At 36.3% G+C, this 26,804-nt stretch overlaps 1 protein-coding gene and 1 non-coding gene across 5 annotated transcripts in view; one reads left to right on the top strand and one right to left on the bottom strand.

Annotated features, from left to right (window-relative positions):
• Nucleotides 1-26,804, bottom strand: part of ZNF536 (zinc finger protein 536) — a 1,745,320-nt gene that overhangs the window by 523,644 nt on the left and 1,194,872 nt on the right. The window lies entirely within an intron of this gene.
• TRNAE-CUC lies at nt 24,186-24,257 on the top strand. The gene has a single exon. It is a non-coding gene; the product is annotated as a tRNA-Glu (tRNA).

Raw genomic sequence — 26,804 nt, 5'->3', positions numbered from 1 at the left:
AATGTATTAGTTGAGTAAACCCAAAGAAGTCAACTGATGATGGTGGAAGACTATGTTTAATTGCATTCTTGTGTTATTTTAGAAATTATCCATGAGAAGATATCTTCTGTTACAGAAACATTATTGTTGGAGGAAATATATAGTGTTACAATACAGACAGATTTCTATTAAGTTTTCCAAGACTTATTAGTAATTTTGTGTTAAGGGACTTAAGTTGTGTTGTGCAGGTAAGGTGTTGTAGTTAACTTCTTGCAGAAGAGTCGTGCTATACCCTCAACTTTTGTTTTTCCAATCAGCTTGAATGATACTGTAACTAGGAGAAAGAGAAACATTGTCATTAATGTGGTGTTTAAATCAGGTTTTGCTGAAGGCAATTGCATCTAGGTTGTGTGCTGTTACCTGGCAATGAATCTGGAGATTTTATGAGAAATGTTGTGGATGTCTTGTTAAATAATGAAAGTTTGAAATTAGTATGGGTTGCAATACTGGAACTAATACTGGTTAGCAGAGGAAATGTGCTGAGTTTTGGGGTTATACTGTTGGGACAGAGATAATTTAATTGACAAGAACTGCATTTCTCTTCTGAACATCATTTATTTATGAGTAAATATGATTTTTAAATCGCAAAGCTGACTTCAGTAACAAGTTGGTTTGTCACAAATCACCCTATATATAATACAGTTGATACATGTCAGTTGAAAGAGAGTTCTTTTTCCTTGAACATGTCTGTATCTTCTTTATTCTAAAGGGAGTTTTTTTCTTGGTTACTTATCCACTCACTGTTGCTGACTGATTAATTTTTCTATCAATTTCTTCAACTTCACATTTGACCTATCATAAAAGGAAGAGGTGCCAGGTGGATCCTGCTAAATCTTAAAAGTAGGAGCTGCCTGTCTAGGTAGAGAATGTCCTTGCAGTCTAGGAGGGAGAGAATGTCCTTGCTGCTGGTTCACCTCCATTTGTGTATTCTAGTGAAACAAGACAAGCGGAATGTTGCTCCTGCAGAAGGACACTCTCTCTCTAGGGACAGCATGGCCTATCAAACAATGTGCTATGAGACTGATACTCCCCCCATCAGCCTACAAGAAGTGAGTCAAGGATTCATCATCATATTTGTGAGATAGGATTTTTATAAGAAAGTATTTCCAAAGTAGGCAAAGCAAGCATGATGCATGTTTCACCACCCATCTTAGTCTATTGTACAGATAAGTATGCATGCTGAGGTATTCAACAGACAACTCCTATCTGCTAATAAGTTCTTCCCTTTAAGACACACACACACACACACACACACACACACACACACACACACACACACACACACACACACACACACACACACACACACACACACAAATACACACACACACACACACACACACACACACACACACACACACACACACACACACACACACACACACACACAAACACACACACACACACACATTCTTTCTGCCTCAGTGAAAACTGCCCAAGCTGTTAATTGATCTCAAGTCATCTGGGCCACAGTCAAGGCCTTGCCATTGTATGCCACCAGTATGGGAAACAGCATCTCTTTTTGACAAGCCAAAAATAACCCCTAGAGAGAATTAATGGTACTGGATAAAAAACAGTCACAAAATGAAGAAAAGAACCCTGTTAGAGAAATATAGCGTATGTCTAAACAAAACCAGTAACCACTCTTATAAGCACTTTTACTAGTTACACTAGCTTCATCAGACCATAATTAATCAATAATATTAAACAATTATTTACATGTGACATCACTAGGTAAAATAAAAAGTACTCTATCACAAAACAGCATTCAAGTCTCATAGCAACCATAAACCTTGAATATACCTTATTAAAGGGACACACACAGTCCTTAGAGGTATATTAATGCTGAATCCTCCATGATTTCAATACTGGCTTCAGTGAAATATAATCATTCAGTCTGGATCTTCCAATACCCCTTAGCTTAAGGATCTAGCATAACTCGTCCCTCTCCATGTCATTAACTATATCTCCCAGTTGTTCATTCAATCTCATCCTCTCTATAATCATAAATCTAAAAGAATGCCCTCTCCATACTGCAACATATGTTTAGCCACTGCGCTAGATTCATTACCTTTCCTGGCATAATATAGATGGTCATTGATGCACTCACACAGCTTCCTGTTCATTTTACCATTAAAAAAGACAGTACAACCCTGCCAGTATGTGAGGTAAACCAAATTCTGACTATTACAGTCGCCACTGACAAAAAATTAAAGTTTTGGCCACAATCAGGATGTTTAAATCTGTTACGTTCATCAATGTACTCATAGAAGTTAAACGATCCACATTTCTGGGTACCGTGTAAACCCTCTTCACCCTGATCCAAATCTCTTCTAATAGGATAGCATAACATCCTTTTTAAAGATTTCTTATTCCTATAATGAAATCAGGGTTATATGCCCACAATCCATGTTATCTGATCGTTTAGTTGCAATATCAACCAGTGTTTGCCAATAATATTTCTAACAGCTCTCGTGTCACTACTATATGTTATAGACAAACCTCCCATTGAATCATCTTTCCTATTCGGTGATGAAAATTAAGGTTTTGTGCTCCTGTTTCTAAATGTTATGGCATCTATTTTTGAGGTTATTGTTAAGTACTGAGGTGTTCTTGTTTTCCAAGTAATGCAATAATCTATCTATCTATCTAGCTATATTATATATATTTTGCATTAAACTTTAGTCCATAGAACATGAACTTGTATATGTAGGTCATTTTGTAAGATATAGGTATCACCTGCAGTGGTAATGACATATCGATTATACATACATCAGCAAACATTGTCAGCCAGAGTTCACTGACAACAGCTTTGGAGTCAATGAAGTATATGCTAAATAGTAAGGATGCCTGAATGGAGCCTTGGAGAAGCCATGGGTGGAAAAGCTTTTTTGTTTGAAGAAAAACATGACTCAAGTCTGACTAAGTCAGATCTATCTGCAGTAGAGTTTGCTGTCTGGCAAGTAACTGAAGTGTTTTTGTTTATCTGGGTTCCTTTATCAATAATGCTACAGTGTGGGATAGTGCTGAAAGCCTTTTCTAACTGTAAGCAGGCAGCATGTGACTTTTTCAAAAAAAGCCATCAGCATTAAATAGGCAGAATTTTTTCTTTTCAAGCCAGTTTGGTTTTGATCAATGGACTGTAAGTCACCAATAACTTTATTTATGAATTCCATGATTATATCTTCCATTATTTTAAAAATCTGTAGTTGTCAGGTTTGGTGCATAGACCATCTTTGAGAGGGGGGACCACAAAAGCTGGTTAACAACACTGTCATGAGTGTCTTTGAGAAAGTTTTTCATACTAACAAGCAAACAGCCTGGTATGTTTTGTCAACATCTATTTTTTTTTTTTTTTAGAATACTTTTAGTATTTGTTCCAAAATAACAATGGGGGTGGTGCTGACTAGATGCTGTGAGGTTATCTTTGGATGTACTACTAATATTTAATTCATTCTTAGCTTCAAAGATAATAATCTTTAGTCTCAACCCCTTACTTATTTTCCTGAGGTCACTTTTGGAGAGAGGGGATTTGAGTTTATTTCTTAACTCCATGAGTTCTGTTTCCTGTTATTGTAGAGTTTTTTGATGCCATGGTTTCATCAAAGGGATTTGTTTCTTAACTTGACATCATATTTGTGGTAAATGGAGACAGAATTATTAATGCAAGAGTTTAGTTGGGAACAGAAACTGGTGGCATAAGCTGCCATTTTAGGTACGGGCTCCTCATGGGAGTTCGGATATTTTAAATTCCCTTAGGTCAGAAGCTAGCATTAGGAAGTTAGATTTGGAGATGTTTCTAAATACAGTGGAATTTGAGGGAAACTGGCTGGGATCTTAAGGAGAATAACAGCAAAACAGTCAAATTTGACCAAACAGGAGCCAACCAGTGGTGGGATGCATAATGGTGTCATAGTAATGACCAATATATCTGATCCCCTAGTAGGGGCAAACACTAATTACTCAACAGAGTTAGTATCAATGTTTTCCAAAAACTGCTGTGCATGTTTATTATCTGTGGTGTGAGACAGCACATTTATGGACAGTTGAAATCACCAAAAATGACTGTATTAGGTTCAAGTATTACTAATTTGTTGAGGAAGGTTTTATTGGCTGCAGATGTTCAGGACATTCTGTAATTGCAAATAATATGAAAGGTGGACTTGTTTGCAGCTATTGGGATGTGTAAAAGTTCTAGATCAATAAATTAGGAAGGCAATGGAATTTCAAATAAAAATAAATATGCCCCCACCACAACCACAGCCATCCTAAATAGAGAGTCTAAATGAGTGGTATACATTCAAACCATGTAGACAAGGGTCATTGTCAGTTACTGCAATCACATGTCTATAATTATATAGACAGCTATATTTTCCAGGGTTAGGATGGCTTCTAGGCCAGACTCTTTTAAGTTTTTAATATTGAGGAAAGTCACTTTGAAATTTAAGTTTAATAGGTTGGTAGATGTAGAGAGTGACTTTGCAAAAAAAGACACTACAGGGGCGGGGATCTTTAGCAATATCTGCAAACCCCATGGATAGAGGTGCTGGCCATCTCTAGAGAAGCAGGTATAGCTGTCAATCATCTCTCCTTAGGATCTTACAAATTGGATTCCCCTGGCATGACACCAGTAGCCTAGCTAATTTTTGAAATCTAGTATGTTTGCCTATATTGTGGCATAATTCATGGTGATGCAAAGATATTGCTCAAGACTAGTTGCCTACCAGGCTCAGAAACATACTTACAGATCTCAGCCATATCTCCTTTTATATGTTCCTGGAAGGAATGTCAAAGCTTCTTTGCACCTTCTTGAGCAATTATCATGCTGTGTGCATACTTGGGATGAAGGGGCTAGAGTGTCCCAGTGACATCAAAAATTCTGGCACTTTATAGGTACCTATCATTCTGTCATTACAGTGCATCAGTATGTCTCTCTATGTAGTCACCTATGACTGAGACTAAGACTAAGAGATTACCAGTGTCTGTGGTGCAACAGGTAGAGCATTTGCCTTTGGTGCTGGAAGAGCAGAAGGTTGAGGGCTCTATTCCCACTCCAGGTGATTGGATTACTGACACTCCAGAGTGTGCCACTCTTTCAATGAGATGCTAAATCAAATTTCCATCTGCTTGAGTTGGTGGTAGCTCAAGTGGATATAAAAGATCCCTCAACACCTATCAGAAAGAGCAAGGAAGTTTCCCTGACATCATGGCCAAATTTCATTGCACTTGTTTCCCTGTTTTTGCCACCATTTCCACTCCTCCAGGGGAACATCACATCAAAATTGTTATGCCCAAATGCAGTACTCTGTCTCTGATTGCACTCAACCTTAACTGCCACTTCTTTGCTACCCACTCAGTCTTTCCATATCCTTTATTAGACTCACCCTCACCTCTTCCATTAATGCACCTATTTTGTTTCATCAGCAAAGAGGCTTATTTTGAACTCAGATACATCCTTTGATATCAGTAAAGAAGTTAGTCTTGTTCTCTATATACTCACATATCTCCTGGCTAGGGCCATGCATGAAAAGGGTTCTAGGAATAGTCCAGTTGTCAAATTACCAAATAAATCTCTCTCGCTCTATATACTGTGTGTGTGTGTGTGTGTGTGTGTGTGTGTGTGTGTGTGTGTGTGTGTGTGTGTGTGTGTGTGTGTGTGTGTGTATGCACGTATATATATATATATATATATATATATATATATATATATATATATATATATATATATATATAAACATATATATTTCTATGTTAGTTGATCAAGCCATATGAATTTCGATTCTCTGAAAACCTGAACATCAAAAAACCCCATAAAAATCAACTTTTTTGTTATATTTCTGCAGTGGACAACCTCCCCTGCACCCCACACCCACTGCACATTATATATACCAACTCTGAGATCAAACTACAGTGAGGAAAATGATAACTTTCCTGATCTTTGCTGTACAGCGATCTCCAGTCAAAAGCTTTGAGTTTTCAAAAACTTGATCATATGGTCTCAATAGATAGATGGATAGATAGATAGACAGATAGAAATATAGATATAAATTACAAATCAATAAAAAAATGCTGGAGTAATAAGAAAGAAGTTGAGAGAAGACTGTCTTCTCGTTGTCCACTGATGATTGTTTTCTACATTGAGAGATGATGTCCCTGTTGTGAAGTAGGAAAGATAGTGGTGGGTGGAAAGGATGATGTATCAACAGGTCACAGAAAAGGGAAGTCAACAAATTATGGCAAAGTTTAAATCAGGATGGGAGAGAACAAGGTTGTGTATAAGGAAGGCTGAAGAAAAGAAGTATTGGATTTGGTTTAGTCTTTGATCGTATTGATCACAGCATGAGATCTGCAATTGTGTGTAGCACACAGATAGATGCATATACCACAAAGGATACAGAAAGAATGGAGTAAAGCCAAACATAGGGAAGAGGAAGAAAGGAGAATTCATGTATTCTGAAGATGACAATGATTAACGGAAGTGTGGGAGACAGTGGCACAGGGATAGTGAAACATACGAGATAAGATGAAAAGAAGTGGGAACTATGTTAGTTAGGAATAAGTAAGAAACAGACAGAGTAGGAAAGGAAGAAAAGAAACACATATTAATGCTGCCAGGATGGCTAAAAATCGCATTTCACCACAGTGAAAGAAGATAAAAAGATGATTACAAGTTAGAAATGGGAAGGAACGGTATAGCTACAATAAAGAAAGTAATAAAATACTACACACTGAAAGAATAAGCAAAGTGAAATGAATACAAAGTTACTCTATGACAAATGTGTAGTATTATAATAATATTAGGAAGAGTTGTCTTGAAACAATGCTAGACATATCAGGGATTACAGAAAGGATAAAGTAATAGGACTAGATCTTACAGAGGACTGTGTACAGGTAACAGTGGATGAAAAGGAGGAATTAAGGAACTTGATATGCATGGTTAACTATATGGTGGAGAGGGAGGTTTGGGAGATAATATAAAATACCAATGAAGACATTCAGACTACCAGGAAAAAAGGTAAAAGGAAGTACACAAAGTTCAGGATAAAGCATGAAATGTTATGAGGTAAGGTAAGCGTGTGACAGTGGAGGGAGGGCAGATAATAATGAAGGTGGGAGGAAAAATATACTACAGACACATTTAGTATGCAAGCTTGATATGAGCAAGCAATGAAGAGTAGCACAAGACACAGACTAAAAATGCAGAACGCATAAAGTTAATAAACAAGTGACAAGATCTGTTCTGATAAATTATTAACTCTGACATTAGTCATTTTTGTGTATTGCCAGACAGTAATACACGTCTGTCACCTAAGACATATTTCCTTTCTTTTAATTCAGTAAAAATATTTTAACAAAAATAGTCAATAGATGGACAATTGAGTACTTTTTAGAGTATTAAAACAATATGATCTAGTGATAGCCATCAATGTTACTCAAATCCCAGCAAGCAGCATAAACTTTGAAAAGTAATTAGAAATCTTGCTGATACAGAAGGTAATATTGGTTGAGTATGCCTATATAATGGCCAGATAACTGCCCATCAAACCAAAAAAAAAAAAGATTTTAGACAAACTTGATTAATTTAATTAATTCAAGCATATAAGTGTCATATAAACTAGATAGCAGAGGATATGATTTTGGATAACTGCACCATAAAAGAAACTAAAAATAGTAAACTATTCTGCTTTTCCAGCTCATAAAATCAGTGTAAACATGTGCTATGTTATAATGAACCTACTTCCCAGTGTATTGTGAGAATGTTACTGAGATAGTGTAAGACACTGAAAGAGAGGGAGGTAAAGATCGCTGAGAGTTTGAAATGGGTTATTCTTTGTGATGAAATGTATCTGTGCATTCTGTTGGCTTATATAGCCAAATAAACTACTAACTGCATAGTTTAATTATTTTGCATGCCTGTAGTCAGAATTTCTCAATAAGTTCAAAAATGTAAACATTAAACATACATGAAATTCAAACATGTGTACGCATAACGGCATCCTGCAAAGTTAAACCAATACTAATGCATTCTGGTACCAACATTTGTAGAAAATGTGAATATTGCTAGAGATAACACTATATATGGTAAATTTAAAAAAAATGGAAAGGAAGGTGGTGTGTATCACTGCTTTCACCTTTTAAGACATAAAAGTATAGCTTTTCAACTCGGAAGCTCTATTGAGGCAGAGCAAATACTTTTACTTAAGCAGAAATGGCAAATCAATGCCCACACATCACAAATAACTGTTATGTAGTAGGAATAACAGAGACAATTTTCTCTGCATGAGGGCATGACAAATAAAAATAGTGTGGAAACACTTCCTTTAGTAAAAGTCATTTAAGGAAGAAGTCTCTAGCAAAATAACTGCAAGAGATATAATTAGGCAGGAGGATTTTTGAGTAAAGAGGAATCATACTAAATGCTGTTACAATGCATGGTTAACAATTTAGACAGTATCAAGCAAAAGTGAATTGCACTGAAGATGCCAACTGACTATTTATAGGTAGAATCAATAGTGAGTATGTCTCCATGCTTGTTCAACAAACAATACAAACTACGATGCATATTACACCTGGCTATCTGCATATAATTACCTTAAAGAAGGTGACAGCAAAGTAAGAGCACCCACTGCAAAACAAAAGCACTGTGCAGGTTGTGTGATCATGACAGAAGTGTCACATTTAGCAACAGTTCTAACTCCACAGTTTACAAAGTCAGTAAAAAAATGTGTGTGTGTGTTTGTGTGTGTGTGTGTGTGTGTGTGTGTGTGTGTGTGTGTGTGTGTGTGTGTGTGTGTGTGTGTGTGTGTGTGTGTGTGTGTGTGTGTGTGTGTGAGTGAATACACAGAGAGAGCAACAGTGTGAATAACATTGATTTTGCACTGCTCAAACACATCAATCCATACCTGACTACATGAAATTATTTCTTCCGGTACACTGATGACTGTTGGAGTATTGATGTGAGAAACAGTCCTAATGCTGTCTCTCTCTCTCTCTCTCTCACTCTATGACAACAGTTGGTTTGAATTTAACTACTACTTTATTTCTACACAGCTTATGCTTAGCTGATACATTTCTCAACTACCCAAACAGCAACCCTACATAAATATACACGCATATATATATATATATATATATATATATATAGTGTGTGTGTGTGTGTTTATATAAATATATATATATATATATATATATATATATATATATATATATATATATATATTTATACATTGTTTGTCTTTTCGGCTTTTCCCAGATAGGGGTCACAACAGCAGAACTCCGGTCCACTAATGACTGGCAGTCGATTTTTATGGTGCCAAGTTGTCAGCCCAGCACCCAATCTTCAGCAAAGGCACATCCATTCAAGCATGTCTTTTGAAGGCCACTCAGCCACAGAGGGACATGCAGACTCCACACAGAAGGCACTCCAGCCAAGAATCGAACTGGAGAACCTCTTGCTGTGAGGTAACAACGCTACTGCTGTACCACCGCAGATGGAATATATATATATAATATAAATTCATTGGGTGGCTTCTAAATAGAGCCTTAGACAATTTTATCATCAGTGGGGTCTATATCATTTAATACATTTTGCAATTCATTATTTTCTATCTGAAGTGGTAAAATTTGGATTAACCAAAATATTTTCCTGGCAATAAGAAAGTACAGTTGTGTAAGCATTTACTATAGATGTCTGAGTATAACAATGCTGGATTATTGCTTACGTATGAGGCGTATCCTGCAAATGATACCATATATCTGGCCAGTATACCAACACTTAGGGGCCTTCCTCTTGCTCCGTACATCTGACTTATCAGTACATAAGAGATGTATGGATAAGAAAATCCAAAGGACTTTTTAGACCCAGACAAAGAATAAACAGGCATCCATATGATAAGGGTCCTGTTTTATCTTTTGGTACAAAATAGAAAAACTTCTTTCATTTGGATACATAAGATTTTCTTGTAGCAGGTTTTCTAGCGTCATTTGCTACCTGTAGCACATCGAAAACAAAAACAAGCCGTGAATGACCCAAGGCAGTCAAAGAAATTCATTTAAGCGCTTTTCGTCAGCACAATGAGCTGACTTCTTCAGAAACAAAAACCACTGGCAGCATAACCATTATAAAGGCTAACAGCCATTTATGTCATAACCAATAATTCAATTAGTACAATTTAAAATAGTATGAATTTTAAAAAAACTATTTAAAGGCACAATGACCGTTAGTGGTAGCAAACTTCACATCCCTATGAACATGCAAACAGCACAAGTACATAAATCAAGTCAACTTGTTGATATAAAAAATATAAAAAATATAATAATATATAGTGTATTAAATGTTGCAACAATTAAATAAGCATACAATACTGTTAACATTTCAACAATTTTTAACCCTAATTGTATTATACTGTTAGTTCATGGTTTGAAGCCTACATATGTCATTGTGTATAAGGTTGAAGCATCAGAGACCCCAAAATTGTTCTAAGTTACATAAAACATGTTCATAATTGAACACAGTTTATGAAAAATTGTTAAGAAAAATAATAATGTATATAAATGTTTATGTTTAATATCTTTTTATAATTATATAACAGTTAATAGATGTAATAGTGCATATAGTAATAATAATATATTAAAAAAGAAAACTAATGTTTTCACAACAAATTTCCTTAGGGACATAAGAAAATTGTGTGTGTGGTGCTACTATAATGTAAAATACTTAAAGTATATGTAGTTTCCCAAATAACACATATACTTGATAAAGTTTTTAGTAGTTTGAGTTGTTTATGATGAGTTAGACATACCTAGTGTCATAGATGTCATGGTTAATAGTTTTAATAAGTTTATGATCACATTAGTTAAAACTAGCTAATCCACATAGTTATACACAAAAACAAGTACCATAAAAATAAGTACCATAAAAAGTGTGTACCAAGTAACAAGACCTTCATCTCTTCAAGCTATTCAATTTTAATAGACTTCCTATAGCACATCCTCAGAAAATAATTGGCTGAATGATATCAAAATCGTATTGTCCAAACTAAGGGTTAGGGTTTGCAACTCTGATTGAATGAGAGAGCCATTCTTTTATGTGAACATGCCCATCCTGTTGGGCAACATATGATGATTGCCCTTGAGCAGGTGGAAAAGAAGGGAGAACCAGTACTAGCTTGGTCAAAAAGGGAGGTCAACTATAGCATCTTTGGGTTGTCCCTCTTATAGGTTCATAGGTTCATAGGTCTGTACTAGGCTAATGGCCCTGGAGCCTTTACAAGCCTAGCCCATAGGATTACCTTGGCATTGTGCCACCCAACCTTAGTTCCCAGTGCCTCTGTCGAGTAGAGCCACTGGAGTGATCCCCGGGGTGAATTTTCTATTTCCCATCCACTCATCAAGATTTCTCTTGAAGAGGGCCAGTGAGGTGCCCTGGTTGACATGTATGGGAAGTCTATTCCAGAGCATGGGCAGTCTATGGGTTATGAACTTGTCCCTCGAGCATGTTCTGTTGATTGTAGTAATGAGGTTAAAGTCCCTGGAGCATGTGGTGTGGAAGGATTGGGATTATTTTAGATGCAGCATTTCTAACAGAGCTGGGTCAGACATGACTTTATAAGTCATGCAGAGATTGTCTCTAAGTAGGCGATATGAGACAGAGAATAGTTGGAGGTTTTTGCGTCTGTCCATATAGGACAAGTGTTTAAAGCCTAGGATCCTCTTTGTGAGGTACTTTTGTGGCCCCTCCAGTTGTTGCAGGTGTCTAGTGAGATACATGCCAAATGGGGCATTGTACTCATTGATTAGCCTAATGAGGGAGGCATAGATGGAGGCAACGACCTCTTTCTTCCTGGATGCAAAACCCTTAGTAATGAGATGTGCCACATAGTAGGACTTTCTGACCACAGTAACAGTGTGGTGGTCAAAAGAAAGGTTGCTGTCAACCTGTGTTCCCAGATCTCTTATAACACCTTCTGTATTCAGTGGACTACCATCGATCTGGAACTGGGTTTTTCTCAAAGGGAATGACGACACATTTTTTGGCATTGAGCTTAAGGTCATGGTTCTGACACCAGCTCTACATTTAGAATCAAGGGAAATGGGGGAGAAATGTAAACAAATTTCACTTTACATGAGGATGGCACAACAGCCATTTCTCAAGCCTGTGGGCATGGAATTCTGGAACAAAATAAACTGAGCTCCGCCTTCACAGTGGAGGCAAATAAATCTATTTGGGGAGTTCCCCACTGTTGGTTAATTTGCGGGAAGACCTCTCTATTCAAAATTCATTAGTAAGAGTCTGGCTTGGATCTGTTCAGCTAACATGCCAATGTATTCATCTCTGAGAGAATATAAACTGTCTGCAAGAAGTCTATATGCTGGATAATCTTCTCCTACACTGTCATGACAAGTCTGCAAAGATGGTAAGATTTTGTCCTTCTCTGCTTGTTGATCTACTACATTACAGTGGTGTTGTTTGTGAGGATTTGAAGGGCTCCTGGAGACAAAAGGTAATGTAAAGACTGAAGAGCCAGGATCAGGGCATTCATTTCCTTGACAATTATATGGTTCTTATTGTCTTGCCTTGAAAATCCATCTCGGAATGTTATGTGCATAGAACATGCTCCTGAAGCCTGGTATGAAGCATCTGTACAAACTACCTGATAAGGAGTGAGAACCACAAAGGGCACTCCTGGATGGGGTGAAGGGCAAGAAACAGTGCTGAAGCACATAGTCATAAACTAGTGTATTTGACAGGAGAGGTACACATAGGTCCTTTGAAGGCTGATTTAGATTTCTATTACAACTTCTTTTTAGGAATTTTTTTTACCCTTTTGCTAAGATGTCTAATGCTTTCAAAAATAGCTGAAACCAGGGAGGACAGTTTCTCTCAACTTTTGGGACAGAAGAAATAAATATTTGCTTAAAATCCTAAATAATTTTACATCTTCCCTGCAGGTTCTTGAAGATTTCAGCACCTGTTGAACCACAGAAATTTTCCCTGTCCAAAAAGGTATCTAAAAATCTAGGTTTGATGTGTTCAGGCAAAGACTGCAACCTTAACTAAGAGCACCTCTTTAAAAGAGACCCACTTGCATCTGCTACATCACATCTACATTTGATAGTGTCCAGTTAACTGAACTGAGCAGACAAAAATGAAAGATTTATTGTTTGACTCAGGATATCTAATCATATAAGTTTGGTAACTCATTGCATGGGAAGAAAGTGCAGCGGAGGCAAATACTTTCTTTCCATACCTATTCATAGCCGTACTGTCTTTGTCATTTGGAACACATTAATAGATGGAAACAGTTTAGTGGGTTTGTCAGATTCAATAGATATCACTTCTGGATCTCAGGAAGGATTTTTTAGAGAAACGTATGTGTATCTGGAACTTAACAGAATCCGAAATTTCTTTCAAAAAGCTCACAAATGCAGTTCCCTGGTGTGTAAAGTACCCAGAAATAAAACAAAAGCAAGAAAATAATCCAATGCTAAAAAATACACATCACACAACTTAAATACAGAGCAATTTATTTTATTTTTGGTTACTAGTCTTACAAATAAACCTGTTTCAGCAGACTGCCTTCATCGGTATCTTATCTGTTCCAGACAAAAATATTACTTTATACTATCTCTAAATAATGAAATCAAGAAACAATGACCACTACCTGTAAAATAAAGTAGAAAGTATATAAATGAATACAAAAATAAATCATTCATTGCAGAGATGCAGCATGTATAAATACATGATAAGCACAAGTATAGCTATGAATGAATCTATAAAACTTAAAAATTACATCTAAAAGTGTTCATTTAAACCAGGTGTAAACAAATGACCCAACATGATGATCCATTCTTTTTCTTTTTTGTTCAAAATCTGTAGCTAATCTAATTTATTTGGACCTTTTATAGATATCCTATCTGTCCCTGTAAAAATAAAAGAAGCATTATGGTGGTTACCTCTAAAATGTGAACTTGTTTGTTTACTGTATTTAATGTTGCTAAGATGTTAACAGATTCTTGTTTTAAAGTTTAGATGTTTTCAAAAACACAGAACACTGAATATGTGCACGAAGCTAAATAAATTATCTATTCACTGTGGCATGTGATCAAGCTATGAATATCAAAAACATTGGTTGTATTAAAAGAAGAAAACATTTTTTGTTCACTATATCACTGACTGCACTTATGTTAGTAATCTCAAAAATACAATGCGGCAATGCACTGAGCTGATTGTGAGCAATGTTACCTATACTGAGACTGAAGATATAATTAACCTATAGGCCGATAAATGTAGCTCTAACTATACTTCTTTCCCCTCTGTCTGTCCCACAACTAAAATTAGCTCATCTCCAGGTGTCACACAAGACCAAATCCCAAAAGCGCTAGAAAAAGCTAAAAATACTACGTTGATAGATCCTGTCAATATCCGTGGATCCATCTTAAATAGCACAAAGCACAATTCTGGCACACCCTTAACAACAATGCTCAACTTCAGCCTCCGTACAGGTTTCATACCTAGCGAATGGAGTATAGCTATAATGATTCCTCCACATAAGGAAGAACCTTCCACAGACCAGGCAATTGCACTCTGACCACCCTCATATGCAAAGCTATGGAAAGACTTATCAGGGAATTAATATACAAGGACATAGGGAACCTCTAAACACTGGACCCATCTCAATTTGACTTGGACAAAGGTAGGTCATACTTACTCATTCTTGTGCACTGTTTTGAAAAAGTCACCAGAGCACTGGATGACGGCAAAATGATACACACTGCACAGCTTGGTCTGGCCAAAGCTTTTGACACAATCCCCCACTCAGGCATATGACAAAAGAAATCAAAATAAGGGAAGTTACCTTTACAAACAGACCAGTCATCAGTGCAGTCCTTTAGGGTTCTGTGCTGGGATCTCTCCAGTTTGGAATTTACTTCTCTGAAGTAAAAGTCAATACTAAAGAGCTCTGCTTTACTAAGTTTGCAGATGACTGCAAGCTAGAAGTGGTCATTTAATCCCAAAATGACTTAGCCATCTTGCAGGAAGGTTTGTCCAAAATAAATAACTCATGCCAAAATCATGGACTGAAACTAACTGCCAAAAAATGCTTTATTGTATCCTTGGGAAGTCATCTATCCCAGGGAACAATCACATTAACAATATAGCCCTAACAGCTGATCCAGTTGTTCGGGATGTGGAAACTTATGTGGACAGTGACCTAACTTTCAACCAACATGGGTCCATTGTCATAAAAAACTACTTCTATGTTCCACACCTTATAAATAAGGGAATTTTGTCTAGATCTAGGGATGTCTTTGTCCTCCTTTTCTCAGCCCTCATTAGGCCAATCACTGAGTATAAAGCCCAATTTGGCATGTATCAGTCCAGTCATATATAACAACTGGAACAGCCAAAGAGATACCTTACTAAAAGGATACAAGACCTCAACAATTCCTACATGGATCAAATCACAGCCATGTCAATATACTCATTACCCTACAGGCTGCTTAGAGGTGACCTTTAACTAGCATACAAGGTATCCACTGACCCAGTACTAACTGATTTACTGCACATCAGTATGTCAAATGGCATCAAAATACTAGGTCACAGGATTTAAAACTCGTCTGTAATATCAACAGAAGTTTGGTAGTGCAGGTATACCTCACAGAGGAAACCACTTTTCTGTTACAGATTCCCCATCCACGTAAAATAAAGCTCATCTCTGTCCACATTCAATAGCAACCTGGGTCTATTGATGGCAAATAGAAAATTTATCCTGGGACTTCAGGACTGCCCCCGTTCTATTAAAGGACAATGGTAGCATCTACTGTTTTATATTATGCATAGGTCTGTTTAAATTATTTATGGTATTATGCCAGTCATTCTCATAAAGGGTGATATAAAATCATGTTCATGGGATTTTTAAGGCCAGTCCAGCACCAAATGGGATGGCTTAATTCAAGCACTAGAAATGTGAAACAAACCACACGAGCAGGATTACAGGAAAGAGCTTTATTCCGGTACCTCGGCCCACTGGCCTTCAAAGGAATGAAAAAAATTTCACTAGGAACCACATATATACTGGTGCATAGTAATTAAACAATTACATCATTAAATAATTAAATAATTAATGAAGAGAATCAGCAACAGGACATGAATTAACTGAACCAACACCATTTAAATAACCACTAATAATATATATTATAAAAGTAACAATGTTATTAGATGTTTAAATTCACTTCCAAATTTAAACCACGAGGTTTTAAAGTATTATATTTCAAAATAAACCTACTCTCTAAATTTAATAGGCTTTGTAAAAAATTGCCTCCTGAATATACATTTGGTTTAGCCAAGGCGCAGAAAAATAATGATTCAACTGACCCATTGTGCATCTTATAAAAATGATCAAATATTGGACTATCTGTTCTAGCATTGCGTACATCACCAATATGTTCTAGTACACGAATTTTGAGTTGACGTTTAGTCTGACCAATATAATATTTAGGCAAAGGACAGTATATATGTGGTTCCTAGTGAAATTTTTTTCATTCCTTTGAAGGCCAGTGGGCCGAGGTACCGGAATAAAGCTCTTTCCTGTAATCCTGCTCGTGTGGTTTGTTTCACATTTGCTGCTGTTGGTTTTTACATTTTCAAGCACTAGAAAGGAAACTGGCTATGCTTAAAATAGCCCAGAAGGGTAGCTAGCCTAGTACTTACTAATGAGCCTCTTTAAGGGTTTTCCAAAATGGGATACGTTAATTTGAATAGTAACAAGCAAACGACCTGGAAGCTGACACCACAGTTAGTCGATAGTCCACAAATTGCTCTTTATTGTAAAACAGATGTCCAAAAAGTAACACAAGCGCTTTCGCTAGGATGTTCCTAGCTTTCTCAAGTACAATAACATTTTGTAAAACTTCAGCTTAAATAGCTGCTTACCATCAATTAAAATAATTATACACCAAATTAAAAATTAATTAAATAATTGATAAATTGGTCCATACCATCCTCCCTGTTTAAAGAGCTACCTACCTAAAAAGGTGTACTCATAAACAAATATGTACCAAACCTTATTGTTTACAACATATTTGTTTATGAGTACACAAACGGGAGGATGGTAAATTGATGGTTATTTAAGCTGAAGTTTTACAAAATGTTAAAGCTAGGAACATCCTAGCAAAGTGCTGTGTTACTTTGGACATCTGTTTTACAATAAAGAGCAATTTGTGGACTATCGACTAACTGTGGTGTCAGCTTCCAGGTCGTTTGCTTGTTACTGGTCCTGGTTCTTGTTTTTTTGCTGTGATACGTTAATTTGAATACCAAAAGAGAAATTAGCTAGGCTAAAAATGGACCGCAAGAACAGCTAGCTTAGCACTTACTGATGAAAGAGTTCTTCCCATGGACTCAACTGGTTAGGAGTTTTCACATAGCCAGTAACCTGCTCATAATGATTAAAGAATTGTCCACCAATTTTTCCTTTTCTGTACGAAGAGGTAAAATTTCTGTCAGTTTTTGATCCATCATTAGAATGTTCCAATATTTATGCATACAAGATGTTAGTAATTTGTTATTTAACCCATAAGTTGTGACAAATCAAACAGTAGTTTCAGACTTATTAGATCTTTTTTAGTATATTCCAGTAGCTCACTCCTAACTTTCTGATCAGTCTGTTCTTTCACTGCCTTAAATAAAGCAGCCTTATGAACCCTTTGTATAAACCCCTTTCCTCGCATTCTCCATCTACACTGAGTTGTGTACTTTTCAACATTTTAGTGCAGGAATTCTGGATAAAGCCAAAAGTAATGTGGGACAAAGGCTCAAAATATTGACAATTTTTAAATATCGCTGTTATAAACTTAGAAAGTTGCAAGGAAGACAGGTTGTGCAGTAAGATCCATTTACCAAATGGTGGTCTGAAACACAAACACTTGCAATTGTTTAGTGACTTCAATCTTCAATGATTTACCAGAAAACCACACATTTTTTGAGGAACAGACGAAAATTATGTGGCAAGACTCTGGACAAACTGTAAAAATTCTGTATATTTGAGAGTCTGAGTGATTTTGAAGTTAGGGTGTGTGTGTGTGTGTGTGTGTGTGTGTCTGTGTGTGTGTGTGTGTGTGTGTGTGTGTGTGTGTGTGTGTTTAAATATATATATATATATATATATATATATATAAATATATATTATATATATATGTATACACACACAAACACATATATGTACAGTACAGACATATATATGAATATATATATGAATATATCTATATCTCTCTCTATATATATGTATATATATATATATATATATATATATATATATATAGATATATAGATATATATATATATATATATATATATTGCATGCATCTATATATATATATGTTACTGTTTCAAAATTCCGAATTCAGCATTTCAGGTCGACATTCTGATTGATCAACCGATGCAGTTTTGGAATTTCAATAATAAACCTACATATATATATATATATATATATATATATATATATATACACATGTAGATACAGATATATAGATATAGATATATGTATTCCACAAAGAACAGACAAGCATTCCATAAACTAATTATAAATAAGAATTTTAATGAGAAATTCTATGCTCCCACAAAAATCCCAACAACAGACCTAGGACCTGGATTTTGCTGACTGCTATTTCTAAGCAAATCAGTAAGATATCTTAAAATACTAGCTAGATGACAAGGCAGTAATTCAGATGCAAACCTCTTAGCACATATTTAAATGTTGCAGTTAATAAATCTACACACGCACACACACACACACACACACACACACACACACACACATATACACACACACACACACACACACACACACACACACACACACACACACACACACACTCACCTATGTGATGCGCAAATTAGATCATGTCTGTTTTCGCTGCTGTAGCACAGAAACGCCATTGCTGACCTCTGCTATAAAATGCAAGATGCCATTATACTGACATCGTTATAACACAAGGAGAGCACATAATACCGCAGAACTCCGTACCTCGGACTTTAGTTGTGAACTACAAAAGCTACATGAGATTCAAAGAAACACTGATGCGAGGGAAGGAGAATAAGTACAAAGACATTCTGCAACTTTCTGAGTAGTAAAATGCTTTCAAGGATCGATTCATTGTCCTGGTGATTTAGCCTGTATGCCCCCATTCCATTTACAGCATACATTGCTCTCATGTGTATTCTCATGTGTAGCCATCCTGGACCTTTGCTGCATTCAGTTAAGCAACATACCTGCAATGTTTTTTGTTCCTTGAGCACATTCTATGTCTCTCAGTTATAGTGCACAGCTTGCCTATGTGGTTTGATACATCCTAAGTATATAACCCCCTCCTGAGTACCATCTGCATTATAAACAAATTGGTATGCACAGCTATAACCTGCTGCTTGCCTCAGTAAAGTAAGTGTTACTCAGCAGAGACATATTCAGGGACTATGTATGAGTACAAGATGCATAGTTATTGCTTGCTGTGCATTCCAAGACAATGATGCATCCCATTCTGGAATACATTGTGTCCAGTAACCACCTGATGGTACACAGATACACCCTACTGACCTGCTGTGTGCTGCCTTCCCTTACAAACCAGGTTAGTAGGATGCATTTGCATGCCTTTGGATGGCTGTTCATGTACCTTTTGAATGAAAGCATAATACCCTGCTGCACAGCATTCTTTATGATCTACACCATATGTAGGCTGGGTGAATGATTCAGGTTTCTGTTACCAAAAAATGCTGCCGTCACTAAAGTGCCTGCATTGTCTTCTGCACTGTGGTGGATTCACAATGTTAAAAAAATAAGCTATTTATGTCAAATGGGTAGAGCTGGAGCACATGCTTAGTACATAGAAATATAATCAAAGCAGCATTCTAGTGTCTGAATATTTGTACTATAAGGGCTTAAAATAGAATAAGGAATTTAACTGGTTTTCTGAGCTGTTTGAAAAATCCGGAGAACTGATAAACACACTAATAAATACATTTTATTTATTTGTTTGTTAAGCATGGTAAAATACTGATCCACATGGACCTTTTTCAAATTCCAAGTGATTGGACTGCTGACACTACAGTGCAGCACTAGAGGTTCTGCACCCCTGCCTATGTTTTCCTTTGGATGAGATATTAAGCCAAAGTCCCATCTCCTTGATTTGGTGGTTATATTAGGTGGATGTAAAAGATCCTATGGCACCTACTAGAAAGAGTAGGGAAGTCCCCCAGTGCCCCGGCCACATTTCCCCTAGTGGTAAAAATATCACCTTAGATATCCCTGAAAAGATACTTCCAGAATAGTGGGACTAACATGGTCAACAAAGGATAAATAAATAAAATAAAAATACTGTGATCTTTGTAGCTGATGTCATTAGTAAGTTTCTATATGTAGTTCTCACATGTTCCATATGGGCCTATGTTGTTTTATTGAAGTTTCAAAACTTTGAAACCCATACGGCTGAGACCATATGATTGAAGTTTTGAAATTTTGAAAACACAACAAAACCACCACACAAAAACAAAAAACTTTTCTTTTACATTTTTGCAGAGGGCAAGCCCCCCTGCACGCCACACACCCCCTGCTACTTAAATATACCAACTCTGAGATTGTACTACAGTGAGGAAAATGGTAAATATCCCATTCCACGCTGTATGGCGATCTCAATTCACAGAGTTTGAAATTTCAAAACTTCGATCATATGGTCTAGGCCATATGGATTTCAAAGTTTTGAAACTTCAGTAAAACAAGGTAGATCCATTCCATATCATGATAGGTAGTGCTCCACATTTTGGAGATGGAAGGCTGAGAACTATTAATTTACTTATAGCATACTGTGACATTCTCCCATGGCAATGTATTCATAATATTCAGTACTAAGAAAATAGGGGTAGTGCCTTCTTATAATGAAGCTCTTGCAATGGACTTTGAATACAGACATCTGATGTGGTAAATATTTCAGATGAGGAATACGGCATGCTATAAATAATATACCTGCTTTCTATGGATGTTTCCCCATCCCCTGGGTCTTACTCAATGGCTCCCCTTCCTTCCTTCTCTCCATTACCAGTTCATTCCTCTTTTGCTGTAGCAGTCAGGCAGTCAGACATATTCCAGTTCAGGTGAGAGCCCTGTGGCTCATCTGCTCCTTGGATGGGGTGCCTCATTAGCTCATTCACTCTATGGAGAGGTGAGAACTGGGTGGTAGGCAGTGGGTCAGTTTACACCTGCAGCAGCCCTCTTGCGACCCAATATAGGATGTATACAACATGAAACATGTGCCTGCACAGAAGTACTACTGGTCATATTTCCCTGTTCACTGCAGGATGGGATAGCTGGTAATAGTTACTCACGCTTATACTCTACAACCCAGCCCATTATCAAATTCAGGCTGTCTGCATCACAGTCCAAAATCCACAGCCAGCCCATAATCAAACTCAGGCTATCTGTATCACAGACCAAAATGTATCTCTCTGACTGATGGGGTAGGCTTTCAAAGCAGAGATTTCCAGCTACTGTGTGAATCTCATATATCTTTTTATTTGGGTAACTGAAAAAACTTGATTCAAATCAGCGATGTATTTATTATTTATTTATTGACATTTGTTTACAAGGAAAGTCTAACTGGGTAGAAGCCCTTTTTCAGTGGAGGCCCATGGAGAAAAGCTCCAAATTATTACAAAACATTTTAAGAATAATACATTTGCAATCTTCAAAAATAAAACAAACATCTGCAGCTTAAATAATTATAACAAGTTAGGCATAATATAAGAAACATTTGTTAAGAATTGATACAAGGTACATGACAATCATTTCAAATTTTGAGAAATTTTAGACAGTTTCTAGAGAAATTAAAGGTAAGGTAGTATAATACAAACAGAAACTGCAATATGAAGTGAGGGAAAAACAGGCTTATGGTATATTTAGAGAAAAAGCCAGAGAAGAGAATTAGATAGCAGTAAGGAAGTAAATCAAGAATGGAGCAAAAGGAAAGGAACAGATGATCCTTCTTTAGTCAAGGATGAAAAAAACTATTATTGAACAGCTGTGGTGCTTATTTTATTTTATCCAATCATTTAGTCACTAATTAAATATATTTCAGGAATATTTTTTGCAAAGATAGTGTGATAAATTAAAAATAAATAAATAGACTTGTAAATACAAGACATTATAGCAGAAGTAATATGCATAAGACACAATAGTGTGATAAAGACAACATAAAAGATGTATATCCCAATGTATCCTCCACCTCAGGAAATTAAAAAAAAAACACATCAAGCAGATAACACACTTGTCACCTTCATGGTATACCTAGATAACTGGATGGGCAGCCTTCTATCCATTTCTATCCTATTTTGCTCTTCTTGAGACAGGAATAAACTTTTGAATATGGTTTATTGGCTAGGTATGTAGTGGTCTGTAGATGGGTTGCCTGTTACTTACTTCTAAACCTATATGGTGTCTACCTCAGTTTATGACTCACTTTAGTTAAATCAGAATGCAAACAGGTCACCAAAGTAAATTCACTATTCCTTGTATAAAACAAGTGTTGCCTCTTACAATACAGAGCTTTTGGAGATAATTAAAAGGTTCACACATAAAATGATTCAGAAGAGATTGTTAAATGCAACAAAATAGCTAAAGGAAATTATTCAAGCTATACTCTCTCTTGCTTAAAGTTAAAAAGACTGACTCTGTTATGTAAGTACAACTACATGAGGTATTTGCCATAATGATTTATTTATTTGTTTGTTTAATGTTTTGTTGACTGGGAAAGCCAAACTAGGACAGAGCCTATTTTCAGCGGATGCCCAGGGAGAAATGCTCCAAACTTATGTCTTTGAAATGTGGGAGGAAACTGGAGTACCTGGAGGAAACCCATGTGAATGCAGGGAGGACATGCAGACTCTGCAAAAAAGATATCCCCAGCTGAGAATCAAACTGGAGAACCTCTTGTTGTGAGGTGACGACGTTAACTGCTGCACCACTGTGCTGCCATAAAGATTGATAACTGACTCCATCTCTCTCCTTATGGTAATTTATAATATATGGGGGAATGCTGTTATATTTGCCCTTTCTCAGATTTCTTCAGCAATGGACAACACCTCCTGCTGATTATCTGAAATGTCAGATTTCCTCAGCAGAAGAGTAGACTGTTAATGTGGGCTGCAGGAAGAGAATATAGATCAACCTTTGGAGCCAGAGCCTCTAACTACTATTAATTCCCTCTAGAATGAACACATGGCTTGCTACATATATAGGATGCCTTCCATGCTGGCTACATGGTTACACATTCGCACTAAGTTAAGTTTTCATTCATGTTACTTGACTAGTCATTGATGTTAAATTGAATCACTCATTTCCTTACATGGAGGGTGAAATTTAATGAAAATTAAATAAAATAAAACAAAACAAAATACAATTCTATAGGGTTTCTGCCACTTCTAAGAAGTACTAACCTATGAACCTATGAACCTAGTAACAATCATGCAGTTAGCATCTCGTTAAAGCTAATATGGTGTTACTACATACTTACTTATTTTTCTTTTTGAATTGCACTACTATAGTTTAAACCAATTAATTTAAATGTGAGATTATTCCTGAGAATGTGACTCTGCTTTCCTTATTGCCTTTCCACAGCAAAAGTAAAGGTTTATTGTATGTCTCGTGACCTACTTGTGAGATGTGTCTTGTGAATGTCTTTTGTGCTCCTTCAAGCTGTCAGAAATCATATGCTAGCCATGAGCAGAAATTGGTGTTGCATTCAATACAGTTATAAAATAACGGGATAAACAACAGCATGAAGGTATTGCTCTCTTTACTTCTTTTTTTTTTTGGAAAAAGTCAATGGAAGGAATCATGTTAAGTGTTTAGCTACGTAAAATGAGAGTTACACTTGAATTTTGGCTTGTTTAAAAATGTTTACCGCATCTTTGATTTGTAGCTCTGTTTAATGGAATGAAGTATCAGCTGTGAGTGCTGGTATTACAGAATAATCTCTAAGTTGCAACACTATGTATTTAGCAAAGTTATTTTTTTCAACATGTGCCCTTGTTGACTGCCAACCATCAGTGCCTCTCCCAGTCTATCAGTCTATTCACTCACTTGAGACTAGAGAGGGAGTCCCTGGTGGTCTAGTGGTTAAGATTTGGTGCTCTCACCACCATGGCCTGGGTTTGATTCCCAGTCAGGGAAGCTTCAATGCATTTTATCCCTTCAATAGCTCAGTTGGTAGAGCAGAGGACTGTAGTGGTTTCCCAAGTCATCCTTAGGTTGCTGGTTCATTTCCGGCTCGATGGAGTTTACCTTTGGGGGAGGTTGGCATAATGGTTAAGGTGTTTATCTTAAAGACACAAAGTGCTACATTTGATCCTCACATGGAGTAGTTGGCTATATTTAAAATGGCTCAGAAGGGCAGTTAGCCTAGTACTAATCCATGAATCTATGAATCTTCACTCCTTGAGCACCAATGAGAGGGTTCATTATTACAGCATCAATTAGGGGGTGCTCAAAGTTTTTTCTGCTCTTCTCCCTAGTCCTAACCTCCATGCACCTGATGAGGTGATGGAAGTAGCTTACAAAGGGTTGTCTGTAGAGGGTATTCCCCACACATCAAAATGGGGCATTTCTTCCAAGCTGTGCTGCCCATCAATTTACAGCATAACTGGTTGATCACTGCAGTTCCTCCACTGAGACTGCACTAGTCTGTGTGCTTCAGAGTGTAGGCAAGCTCCCTTCCATTCAGGAGATGCAAGAAGGTGATAACCCTCCACTCCACTAATGCCTTTCCTGGTTACTCTATTGTTGGGGTTTATAATCAAACCCTGGTCACCTTGGTTACACTTAGGGCTCAATCTCTCTGCACTATGGAACCAGCTATCAAGGCTGATTTTAACACTATTTCTCAGCAGTAAAGAAGAAGGGTCATCTATATCTGCATTTTAGTAATAAAAGAACTAGCATTAGTAACTCTTCTTATCTTGCAGACATCATGTGATAGGAATATAGAAGCAATGAGTTAAACGTTCAGAAAATAGTGATCACAATACCAATGTCATTGAGAATCCTAAAGTAACATTATTCCAGGACAACACTGATGCACTGGTACAGCACCATCGTTTCTAGTTTCAAAGTCAAAATGCTATCATCTGCTTATTCAGGAAATGAGCATACGTTACTTCAAACTTACAACAATAACGTGATATGAAACAGTGTTAAAATCCTTAGCCAAATCCTGGTACCATATGCTTAATGGCATACAATTATCTAAATGCTGCTTCCAAAGAAAGTTAAACAATTCATTCTGGCACTAACCTTAGCTGATATGCAACATTTTCTAAAGGGAATCAGTATTTACAGATCAGCATTATTCAATGATTCATTGACATACCATGTTTTCAGAAAGTAAATAAATAGCAGAGGCAACAGGTTGGCAATTGCTGGTGTTATGGTTTTAATGAGCAGTCACAGGTGACCATCCAGATCCATAATTAGAATAGCTCAGACATGTCTGATAACTGGGGAGGGGGGTCTGAATATGTACTAGGACTAGATAAAAAAGGAGAAAACATCTCCAGGTACTTACCTAAATTATGAAATAGAAACCAAAAGACATTATGGGAACTCTTCAATTTCTTTATCAGGATTTTATGGGTTTTACAGTAATGCATTTTAACTGCTATTTTTTTCTTTCAAATTCCAAATTTGGCTAATTCTGGTGACATTATAATCATTCCATCATTATAATTTTGTCATGAATAGAACAAAATTTACTAATACATATCTATATCTATATATATATATATATATATATATATATATATATATATACACACACACACACACACACACACACACACACACACACACACACACACACATATATCTATGCATATCTATATATCTATCTATAGATATACATATATATATATATATATATATATATATATATATATATATATATATATATATATATATCTATATATAGATATATATATATATATATATATATAGATAGATAGATAGTTAGATATGGATTCAGTTCAGAATCTCAAAATTCCGAAACATCGAATGTCATATGAACGAGACCATATGATCGATGTTTTGGAATATCGAAATTCTAAAACAAATTAAAAAAAAACAGCTATTTAAATGTTTCTGCACGGGGGCAAGCCCCCTCCCCCTGTGCCCCCCACACCCACGCTACTTAAATATACCAACTCTGAAATCTCACTACAGCAAGGAAAAGGGAAATCTCCCATTTCACATTGTATGCAGATCTCCATTCAGAATTTCAAAATTCTGAAACCTTGATCATATAGTCTCGACCATATGAATTTTGAGATTTCAAGATTTCGAGATTCTGAAGGGAACCTATAGATATATATATATATATATATATATATATATATATATATATATATATATATATATATATATATATATAAATTGCTGAATAAATATATTTTAAACATTAAATTAATCAAAGGTTGCATGGTCCTACAACTTAAATGATCCTCTAAAAAGCTGGGAGGTGGCTTGGGGGCAAATTATTAAGAATATTGTTATCTAAGAAATGTAGGTAGCTTTTTATTTGTGTACTGTATCCATGGTCTCCTCACTTGCTACTAATATGTTTTCTTATTCTTCTGCTTTTGTTTTTCCATCCCGAGAGTCAACTGTCTACACAGACTACAAGCTAATTTACTCTCAAAGCATTCAAATAAAATTAGAGGGAACTAT

The sequence above is a fragment of the Protopterus annectens genome, chromosome 8.part1 (assembly GCF_019279795.1).
Source record: "Protopterus annectens isolate FY-2018-M chromosome 8.part1, PAN1.0, whole genome shotgun sequence".
NCBI classification, from domain to species: Eukaryota; Metazoa; Chordata; order Ceratodontiformes; family Protopteridae; genus Protopterus; species Protopterus annectens.
Note: the sequence above shows the minus strand (reverse complement) of the source record. Positions and strands in the feature narration are given on the sequence as shown.